Raw genomic sequence first — 11,487 nt, 5'->3', positions numbered from 1 at the left:
AACAGAAAGAAAGTAACAAATACACAGAAAACAATCCCAAAGAAAATGAGATATATAACCTAAATGATGATGACTTCAAAACAGCCATCATTAAGATTCTCAATGAGTTAAGAGAGAATTCTGACCGACAACTCAACGAGTTCAGGAGCTATGTCACAAAAGAGTTTGATACGATAAAGAAGAACCAAACAGAAATGTTGGAAATGAAGAACACAATAGAGGAGATTAAGAAAAATCTAGATGCTCTGAACAGTAGGGCCGATAATATGGAGGAAAGAATTAGCAATTTGGAAGATGGCAATATAGAATTGTTGCAGGCAGAGGAGGAGAGAGAAGCAAGACTTAAATGAAGAAACTCTCCGAGAATTATCAGACACAATTAGGAGATGCAACATAAGGATTATAGGTATACCAGAGGAAGAAGAGAAGGAGAAAGGGGCAGAAAACCTATTCAAAGAAATAATGGCTGAGAACTTCCCAAATCTGGTGAGGGAGATGGATCTTCAGGTGACAGAAGCCAATAGATCTCCAAACTTTATCAATGCAAGAAGACCAACTCCACGGCATATAGTAGTGAAGCTAGCAAAAGTCAACGACAAGGAGAAAATATTAAGGACAGCCAGGCAAAAGAAACTAACCTACAAAGGAACCCCCATCAGGCTATCAGCAGATTTCTCAGCAGAAACTTTACAGGCTAGAAGAGAGTGGAATGATATATTCAAAAATCTGAAGGACAAAAATCTACAGCCGAGAATTCTCTACCCAGCGAAAATATCCTTCAAATACGATGGAGAAATAAAAACTTTCCCAGATAAACAAAAATTAAGGGAGTTCATTGCCACAAAACCTCCTCTTCAGGAAATCCTCAGGAAAACCCTCATTCCTGAAAAATCCAAAAAAGGAAAGGGGCTACAAAACCAAGAGCAGAGGAGATAAGTAGAAGGACAACAACAGAGAGTAGCAGCTCTACATCAGAACAGATTAAACCATGGGACGAGAAACAAAGGAAACTGAAGAAAACCGGAAAACAAGACACAAAATGGGAGTGGTAGGCCCCCACGTCTCAATAATCACTCTAAATGTAAATGGATTGAACTCCCCAATCAAAAGACACAGAGTGGCAGGATGGATCAAAGAACAAGATCCAACAATATGCTGCCTCCAGGAAACACACCTCAGCCCCAAAGACAAACACAGACTCAGAGTGAAGGGATGGAGAACTATACTCCAAGCTAATAATGAACAAAAGAAAGCAGGTGTCGCTATACTAATATCAGACAAGGTAGATTTCAAAGCAAAACAGATAAAGAAAGATAAAGAGGGACAGTATATAATGATAAAAGGGACTCTCCACCAAGAAGACATAACACTTATAAATATATACGCACCCAACACAGGAGCACCAAAATTTGTAAAGCAACTCTTAATAGAACTAAAAGAAGACATCAACAACAATACAATAATAGTAGGGGACCTCAACACACCATTAACACCAATGGACAGAACATCCAGACAGAAAATCAACAAGGAAATAATAGAATTAAATGAAAAATTAGACCAGATGGACTTAATAGATATATATAGAACACTTCATCCAAAAACAGCAGGTTACACATTCTTCTCAAGTGCACATGGAACATTCTCAAGGATTGACCATATTTTGGGAACCAAAGCAAACATCAATAAATACAAGAGAGTTGAAATAATATCAAGCATCTTTTCTGATCATAACACTATTAAACTAGAAATCAACTACAAGAAAAAAGCAGAGAAAGGTGCAAAAATGTGGAGACTAAACAACACGCTTCTCAACAAACAATGGATCATTGAAGAAATTAAAGAAGAAATCAAATATTATCTGGAGACAAATGAAAATGAGAACACGACATACCAAATCATTTGGGATGCAGCAAAAGCAGTCCTAAGAGGGAAATTCATCGCAATACAGGCTCACCTCACTAAACAAGAAAAAGCTCACGTAAGCAACCTCAAACGACACCTAACAGAACTAGAAAAAGAAGAACAAACAAAGCCCAGAGTCAGTAGAAGGAGGGAAATAATAAAAATAAGAGCAGAAATAAACGATATTGAAACAAAAAAGACAATAGAAAGGATCAATGAAACAAAGAGTTGGTTCTTCGAAAGAATTAACAAAATTGACAAACCCCTAGCCAGACTCACCAAGAAAAGAAGAGAGAAATCGCAAATTAATAAAATCAGGAATGACAGAGGAGAAATCACAACAGATACCAATGAAATACAAGAGATCATAAGAGAATACTATGAAAAACTATATGCCAACAAATTGAACAACCTGGAAGAAATGGACAAATTCCTAGACTCCTACAATCTCCCCAAACTGAATCAGGAAGAAATGGAGAATCTGAATAGACCAATCACAAGTAAGGAAATAGAAACGGTAATCAAAAACCTCCCCAAAAACAAGAGTCCAGGACCAGACGGCTTCTCTGGAGAATTCTACCAAACATTCAAAGAAGACTTAATACCTATTCTCCTCAAACTGTTCCAGAAAATTGAGAAAGATGGAGAACTCCCTAACACATTCTATGAAGCCAACATCACTCTGATCCCCAAACCTGACAAGGACAACACAAAGAAGGAGAACTACAGGCCGATATCACTGATGAACATAGATGCAAAAATCCTCAACAAAATTTTGGCAAACCGATTACAGCAATACATCAAAAAGATTATACACCAGGATCAAGTGGGATTTATACCAGGGACACAGGGATGGTTCAACATCCGCAAGTCAATCAACGTGATACACTACATCAACAAAATGAAAAACAAAAACCACATGATCATCTCAATAGACGCAGAGAAAGCATTCGACAAGATCCAACACCCATTTATGATAAAAAACCCTCAGTAAAATGGGTATAGAAGGAAAGTACCTCAACATAATAAAGGCCATATATGATAGACCCACAGCCAACATCATACTCAATGGACAAAAGCTGAAAGCCATCCCTCTGAGGACAGGAACAAGACAAGGGTGCCCACTTTCACCACTCCTATTCAACATAGTACTGGAGGTGCTGGCCAGAGCAATTCGGCAGGAAAAAGAAATAAAAGGAATCCAAATAGGTAACGAAGAAGTAAAACTCTCATTGTTTGCAGACGACATGATCTTATACATAGAAAACCCCAAAGAATCCACAGAAAAACTATTAGAAATAATCAACAACTACAGCAAAGTAGCAGGGTATAAAATTAACGTGCATAAATCAGTAGCATTTCTATACACTAACAATAAACTAACAGAAAAAGAACTCAAGAACTCTATCCCATTCACAATCGCAACGAAAAGAATAAAATACCTTGGGATAAACTTAACCAAGGAAGTGAAGGATCTATACAATGAAAACTACAAGACTTTCTTGAAAGAAATAGGCGATGACATAAAGAGATGGAAAAACATTCCTTGCACATGGATTGGAAGAATAAACATAGTTAAAATGTCCATACTACCTAAAGCAATATACAGATTCAATGCTATCCCAATCAGAATCCCAAGAACATTCTTCACAGAAATTGAACAAACAATCCTAAAATTCATATGGGGGAACAAAAGACCGCGAATTGCTAAAGCAATCCTGAGCAAGAAAAACAAAGCCGGCGGAATCACAATCCCCGATTTCAAAACATACTACAAAGCTACAGTGATCAAAACAGCATGGTACTGGTACAAAAACAGGTCCACAGATCAATGGAACAGAATTGAAAGCCCAGAGATAAAACCACACATCTATGGACAGCTAATCTTCGACAAAGGAGCAGAGGGCCTACAATGGAGAAAAGAAAGTCTCTTCAACAAATGGTGCTGGGAAAACTGGACAGCCACATGCAAAAGATTGAAAATTGACCATTCTTTTTCACCACACACCAAAATAAACTCAAAATGGATCAAAGACCTAAAGATTAGGCCTGAGACAATAAGTCTTTTGGAAGAGAATATAGGCAGTACACTCTTTGACATCAGTTTCAAAAGAATCTTTTCGGACACTGTAACTCCTCAGTTGAGGGAAACAATAGAAAGAATAAACAAATGGGACTTCATCAGACTAAAGAGCTTCTTCAAGGCAAGGGAAAACAGAATTGAAACAAAAAAACAGCTCACTAATTGGGAAAAAATATTTACAAGCCACTTATCCGACAAAGGGTTAATCTCCATAATATACAAAGAACTCACACTGCTTAACAACAAAAAAACAAACAACCCGATCAAAAAATGGGCAGAGGACATGAACAGACATTTCTCAAAAGAAGATATGAATATGGCCAATAGACACATGAAAAGATGTTCATCATCGCTAATCATCAGGGAAATGCAAATCAAAACTACACTAAGATATCACCTTACCCCCGTTAGATTGGCAAAAACATCCAAAACCAAGAACGACAAATGTTGGAGAGGTTGTGGAGAAAGAGGAACCCTCATACACTGTTGGTGGGAATGCAAACTGGTACAGCCACTATGGAAAACAGTATGGAGATTTCTCAAAAAGTTAAAAATAGAAATACCCTATGACCCAGCCATCCCATTACTGGGTATCTATCCTAAGAACCTGATATCAGATATCTCAAGAGTCCGTTGCACCCCTATGTTCATCGCAGCATCATTTACAATAGCCAAGACGTGGAACCAGCCTACGTGCCCAGAAACTGATGATTGGATAAAGAAGATGTGGTATATATACACAATGGAATACTACTCAGCCATAAAAAAAGACGAAATTGGCCCATTCACAACAATGTGGATGGACCTTGAGGGCATTATGTTAAGCGAAATAAGTCAGTCAGAGAAAGACGAACTCTATATGACTCCACTCATAGGTGGAAATTAGTATATTGAGAAGGAGATCTGATCGGTGGTTACCAGGGAAAAGGGGGGGTGGGGGGAGGGTACGGAGGGGGAAGTGGTGTACCCACAACATGACTAACAAAAATGTACAACTGAAATTTCACAAGCTTGTAATCTATCATAACATTAATAAAAAAAAAAAAAAAAAAGAAAAAAAAAGAAATGGCTCCTGAAGTGGTGTCTCAGTTTGCCTTGGGACTGTGCTCTCCAAGTTTAAGGGTTCAAAAGTATCCAGTTCACTTTGGAGATTGGATGGTGGTGACGGACTTCAAGGTTTAACACCAGTTTTTGGATTCTTCCTTCTCTGACCCTTTTGCAGACTTCTTCTCTTACAAAGTCTGCACACTTCAAGGCTCGCTGCTCTTCCTCTCCCTTAAAAAGTCAGTGGTGTGTGGGAGGAAGGGTGTGTGCCCTGGAGACAGGCAGACCTGGTTTAGAGTCCTGGCTGTCTGTGGCCGTGGGCAGGTTCCCTAGTCTTTATGTGCCTCATCTGGAACAATGTCTCCCCGGCCGGTTGCTGACAGGGCTAGGAACGACATGTAAAAGCAGCCTGACATACGAAAGCTGGGATTATCGTCATCAGACAGGTCATCTCCTCAAAGGAAGTTTTTTCTTTTCTGGGAAAAACACAAAGAATCTGATTAAAGATTATGCTCTGATTCAATAAGGAGACTGAATTTTCATATTGCTGTGTCATGAGAGGTGATTGAGACTCCCCTTTAAAACCAGAGGTGCTGAAATCCTTAAATTGTCTAGAAACGTTCTTATTAAATTTTGCTGATGACGGCCCGCCCCAGCGGCCTAGTGGTTAAGTTTGGCGCACTCTGCTTTGGCGGCCCAGGCTTAGTTCCCAGGCGCAAACCTATACCACTCGTCTGTCAGTGGCCATGCTGTAGAGGCAGATATATAAAAAGAGGAAGATTGACAACAGATGTTAGCTCAGGGTAAGTCGTCCTCAGGAAAAAAAAAAAATTGCTGATGAAGAAGCAATGTTGAAAAATTTTTTTTCTTTTTTCTTTTTGGGGGAAGAGAATTCCTGTTCTGGAATATAAATAGTTCTTTGTCTTAAGAATAGGTTGCCAGGGGTATCTCTTTCTTTTTTTTCTTTAAGAAGATGGTAATTCATTATTTTTTCATCTGATGGTAGATTCCCCTCAGAGGAGTTAGGGGCGGGACATTAGGACAGCGCAGGGGCCCTCCTTACCTGTTTCTACAGACAGCTTCCGCATTGGCATCTGGGCCCTGAGATCCCCCTGGGCTCTATTTCCATGCCTCTAACTACGTGCTACCCATTTCCACCTAGAAACGCCACTATTCTTCGCATTCAACATGTGAAGACTGAGAGTTTCATTGTCTTCCTCCCAATCCTTTCTCTCCTCTGGCCTTCCTCATTCTTCTCATCAGTCTCTTTATTCTCCCACAAGCTCAAAAGTCAGGAGGGTGGGAGGCCGAACCACATGATCAAGGACCCCAGTTGTTCTTGTCTTGTTCCCCCATCTTCAGGCCAGCTGCCCTTCTTTTTTTTTCGTTTTTTTTTTTTTTATTGAGTTCATAATAGTTTACATCATTGTGAATTTCAGTTGTGCATTATTTCTTGTCCGTCACCACATAAGTGCTCCCCTTCAACCTCTGTGCCCACTCCCCACCCCCCTTCCCCTGGTAACCACTGAACTGTTTTCTTTGTCCCTGTGTTTGTTCATAGTCCACATGTGAGTGGAATCATCTGGTGTTTGTCTTTCTCAGTCTGGCTTATTTCGCTTAGCATAATTTCCAGGGGGCTGCCCTTCTCATTACAATATGGCTGCCAGAGATCTAGGCATCACAACTAGACACCCCAATGTACAGAGAAAGCAGAGGGCAACTCCTCGGGTATGTCTGGTAAGAATGAAGAAATCTTTCTCACAAGTGCCTTACCAACCTCCTCTTGACATCTCATCTACCAAAACTCAGTCACGTGCTCATTTTGAAAACAATCACGGGCAAGCAGTATAGGATTATCATGATTGGCTTAGACTGATCAGGATACACCCCTGAGCCAGGCATAGGGTCATCTCCCCTGAGGCGTGGATACTCCAAGAAGATCAGAGTTCTACTAACAAGAAAGGAGGAGGAAAGAAGAAGGAAGGTGTGTCATTCTAGTTTCCCCCTACCGCCTTGGTCCAAGCCCTTGTAACCCCTGGGGACAGTGGAATAGCTCCCTGACTGGTCTCCCAGCATTCTTTCCCTCAGCCCACCGTGCACAGTGTTGCCAGATTCATCTTCCGGAGACTGCTTTGCCACTGAGCCCTTTTGCTGTTGACTCTCCCTGACCTTCAGAAAAACATTCACACTTTCCATACAATCTTCTAATCATAGAACGTAAGAGTTGGAAGGCCCAGGGAGCTTGGAATGTCCGAGGCAGGCTTGAAGAATATTCACTTTAAGCTGGACTAGAAAACACAGATGTGTGGTCTCACTTAAATATTTATTTTATCTAACCAAAGGCACGATCTACAGAAATCTCCCCACAGAGCAATCTGCAAACCGAGTGAAGCAACTCTCCCTGGGGGTGTACACACGTGGATTCTTTTTTAAGAGAATCAATTTCCAGATTTTCAAGTGTTCTTTTGGAAAACTAGCTTTAAGTTTAATGCGAATTTTTTATTTTCACCTTCCATTTAAAATAACCTATCCTGCGGCTGGCCCTGTGGCCAAGTGGTTAAATTTGTACACTCCTCTTCAGTGGCATGGGGTTCACCAGTTCGGATCCTAGGCGCAGGCATATACACTGCTCATCAAGCCATGCTGAGGTAGCGTCCCACATAAAAGAACTAGAATGACCTACAACTAGGATATACAACTATGTACTGGGGCTTTGAGGAGAAAAAAAAAGTGGAAGATTGGCGGGGTCGGCCCAGTGGCGCAGCGGTTAAGTTCGCATGTTCCACTTCTTGGCAGCCTGGGGTTCACTGGTTCAGATTCTGGGTGCAGACATGGCACCACTTGGCAAAAGCCATGCTGTGGCAGGAGTCCCACATATAAAGTAGAGGAAGATGGGCATGGATGTTAGCTCAGGGCCAGTCTTCCCCAGCAAAAAGAGGATTGGCAGTAGTTAGCTCAGGGCTAATCTTCCTCAAAAAAAAAAAAGTACAGAAAGTTTAAAAATTTAATTTACAAACATTTTTATTGCGGAGAAGTGTAACAATGAATAAGAAGACCTCTGAGCATAATAATATGTCTGTTAGGATAAAAGTATGTAGGAGAAGTTGGATAATAACATGAGTTTAAAGAGAAGAGGGAGTGACGTACAGTCTCTGGCTGCCAGAGAACAACTCGCTTATATATATATGTTTTCTTAAGATTGGCCCTGAGCTAACATCTGTTGCCAATCTTTTTTTTCTTCTTCTCCCCAAAGCCCCCCAGTACATAGTTGTGTATTCTAGTTGCAGGTCCTTCTGGTTGTGCTGTGTGGGACGCCGCCTCAGCATGGCTTGATGAGCGGTGCCATGCTGGCACCCAGGATCCGAACCAGTGAAACCCTAGGCCGCCAAAGCAGAGCGCGTGTACTTAACCACTTGGCAACGAGGCCGGCCCCTACATATATTTTTATATGGGTGATGATAGGCATCAAATTGCTCGGATTTTAGACTCAATTGGGTATTTTAAAAAGAGTATTGCAGTAGTTTATTTTAAAAATATCTATATTAATAATATGCTGGAAATTACAACCTTTGCAATTATTTAAGCATATGAAATATTATAGACATCAACTAAAAATTTTGTGAAGGGATACGTGGTTTAAAAAATTCTTTCAGGGGACATGCTGAAAGTCTCTGCTTAGACAGTGTTCAAATACAGGAGTGTCTTTGCACGTGGGTGTAGCTCAGCTAGGTGTAGCCTCGTTTCTCCTGACCTTAGATTCCCCACTGAATCACGAGGATGAGAGCTGCTTTCTTTCTTCCTTTCAAAAGTTTTTCTTACTTGATTGTTCTGAGAATTCGTGAGTTAAACATTTGTTAAATATTTTGCAAAATTTGGCTGAAAGTACAAAGTCTTATTTATTATTGTTGGATGGAAGAAGGTATTATACAAGTGCAAAGTATCGTTTTCTTTCCAGGGCACACAGCATTATCACGCTTAATCCCCGGGAACCTCGTGACCCCATTCTCCTGCGCAGCCTCCTCAGTTACAAAACCAGCCACAAACCAAGCTAATGAGGGCCTCCTGGCAGAGGATTGGCACTTTCTCCTTTTCTTCAGAGTTTCTATTGCCTGAGAGGTGTGATCACTTTTTTCTCGGGCTGGACTGAGAGTCCTCACTTGGTCCTCCTGCAGCGAGGAGGACCTGGGCAGTGAGCAAATCAAGAGGGTCGAGTGCTTATTTTGATCTGTCCTTGTCTACTCATGTGACCCTAGACAAGTCACTTCACTTCTCTGAGGCTCATTTTTCTCACCTCAAAAATGAGGCAATTGGAATAAGTAATTTCTATGATTCCCTCACACTTAAAATTTCCTCTTAGCATGTCAAAATGCTGAAAAACTGCTCTGAAAACTTCAGCATATTGATGTATGTAATTTGGTAATCTGCAGTACACACCAAGAGAAGTACAAGTGAATTAAATGCGTGAGAGATGCTGTCTGCCAAATACCTTTAGGGTAAAGTTCTTTGATTCCAGTTTTCATGGTCAGTGTGTTTTAAGCTGTTGGATCTATGTGGCTGCTGCTGGCAGTGGTGGAGGTGATGGTGGCGGTGGAGGTGATGGAGCTGGTGGATCTGGTGGTGTAAACTCCACAGTGACCTTGATGAAAACACACGTATGAATGCCTTCATCACAGAGTCCGTTCCTCTTTTTGATTCCCCCGGTAGTGCAGCACACCACCTTGCACAAAGCAGATGCTCGATAAATGTTTGATGAAACGGTGTCTGGCAGATAACTACAGAGGCATCTTGCCCTAATATCAGAGGCCAAAACTAATGCTCTTGTAAAAGATCTTGTAAAGATCTCAGGTTTAATTTCACTTGATATAACAGGCTTTCTAAGAAAGCTGTGAAAATACTGTCACTGAAGTCATTTAAATTGGTGTTGCTTACACTTAACTCTCTGGAGAAGGATGAAAGCTTGAGCGGATTACAGAAGGGCCTTTACTCAAAAGCAGTGGAAAAAAGGCCACTGAAGTAAATCCGCTCAAAAAGGGATCAAAATTTCATAGGAAGAATTTGACTTGAACGATATCTGAATATTGAAACTAAAAATTATAAAAATAATTTTATCTTATATGTAACAGAATTTAGGTTATTATAGAAACTATGGGCTGGTCTTTGAAATGTACAAAGGCTGAATCAAGTATTGCTTTTTTTTTTTTGGAGGGCACATCATTTTTCCAACAAATTTAACAACACACAGGACACCCTTCACTTAACACGCAGAAATACTCAAAGGGTTTCAGTGATTTTCCCTAATGCCTTCCTTAGTCTTTGGGTTTTCAGATAATTCCACTAACACATGATTATTAATACTTATTAATTTTTTTCTTCTTCCGTTGTTAACTGGTCTACCAATTACGTGAGATTCCAAATATTCTCTAAAAATAATTGACTTAATGAAATTTTTTATCTTTTGCAAGACTTACCTTTTCATTTTGCCTTGTGTGAGTGGAAATTTACAACTTGCAACAATCAGAGACACTCTCACGGTTAAGTGGGTAGAGATGCTTAAGTGCATGTTGAGGAATATTTTCACTATATGGTGACTTTTGCTTTCCTCTATCACAGTGTTTCAGTGGAGCTCCTGATAATTAATACCCAGATAACAAAGATACCCTGTATTTGCTCAGCCAGGAACTATTCAACATTATTGACAGAAGCTTACTGTGGCAGATAATATTGTCCAAAGATGGCTGTAACAATATTTCTTGTCCCACATGCTCATTTTACCATGTGACCTTGTGCCTCTCTCATCAGGAGGTGGCATCTATCTCCCTCCCATTGAAGCTGGGTGGACTTCTGTGGCCTCTCTGCCAGCAGAATGTGTTGGAAGTGACTGTGTGATTTCAGAGGCTAGATCATAAAGGGTGACAAGCATCTGCCTGGCCCTCTCTCTCAGGACAGCTCTCCTGGAACCCTGCTACCACAGTGTGAAGAAACCCAGGTCACATGGAGAGGCCACCTGTGGGTGTTCCAGTCGACAGTCTCAGTTAAGGTCTCAGACAACGGCCAGAATCAGGCACCAGACATATGAGTGAGGCAGCACTGAGCTACTCCAGCCCCAGCCGCCAGCTGACACCAGCTACATGAGACACCTTGAGACAACCACCTGCTGAGCTCAGTCAAGCCCCAGCACCCTGAGAGATAACGATAACAAATTATTTTTGTCCTTTACTCCACTAAGCTTGGGGAGGCTTCTTTTGCAGCAATAGGTGTCCGAAACACTTACTTTAATGTACTTGGCCTTTTTATTTTTTTAAAGATTGGCACCTGAGCTAATATCTGTTGCCAGTCGTCTTTGTTTTTTTTCCTTTCTTTCTTCTTCTTCTCCCCAAAGCCCCCCATTGTATAGTTGTATATCCTAGTTGTGAGTGCCTCTGGCCGTGCTATGTGGGACGCCACCTCAGCATGGCCTG

Source organism: Equus asinus, chromosome 21 (assembly GCF_041296235.1).
Source record: "Equus asinus isolate D_3611 breed Donkey chromosome 21, EquAss-T2T_v2, whole genome shotgun sequence".
NCBI lineage: Eukaryota > Metazoa > Chordata > Mammalia > Perissodactyla > Equidae > Equus > Equus asinus.
This window is presented reverse-complemented; position numbering follows the sequence as displayed.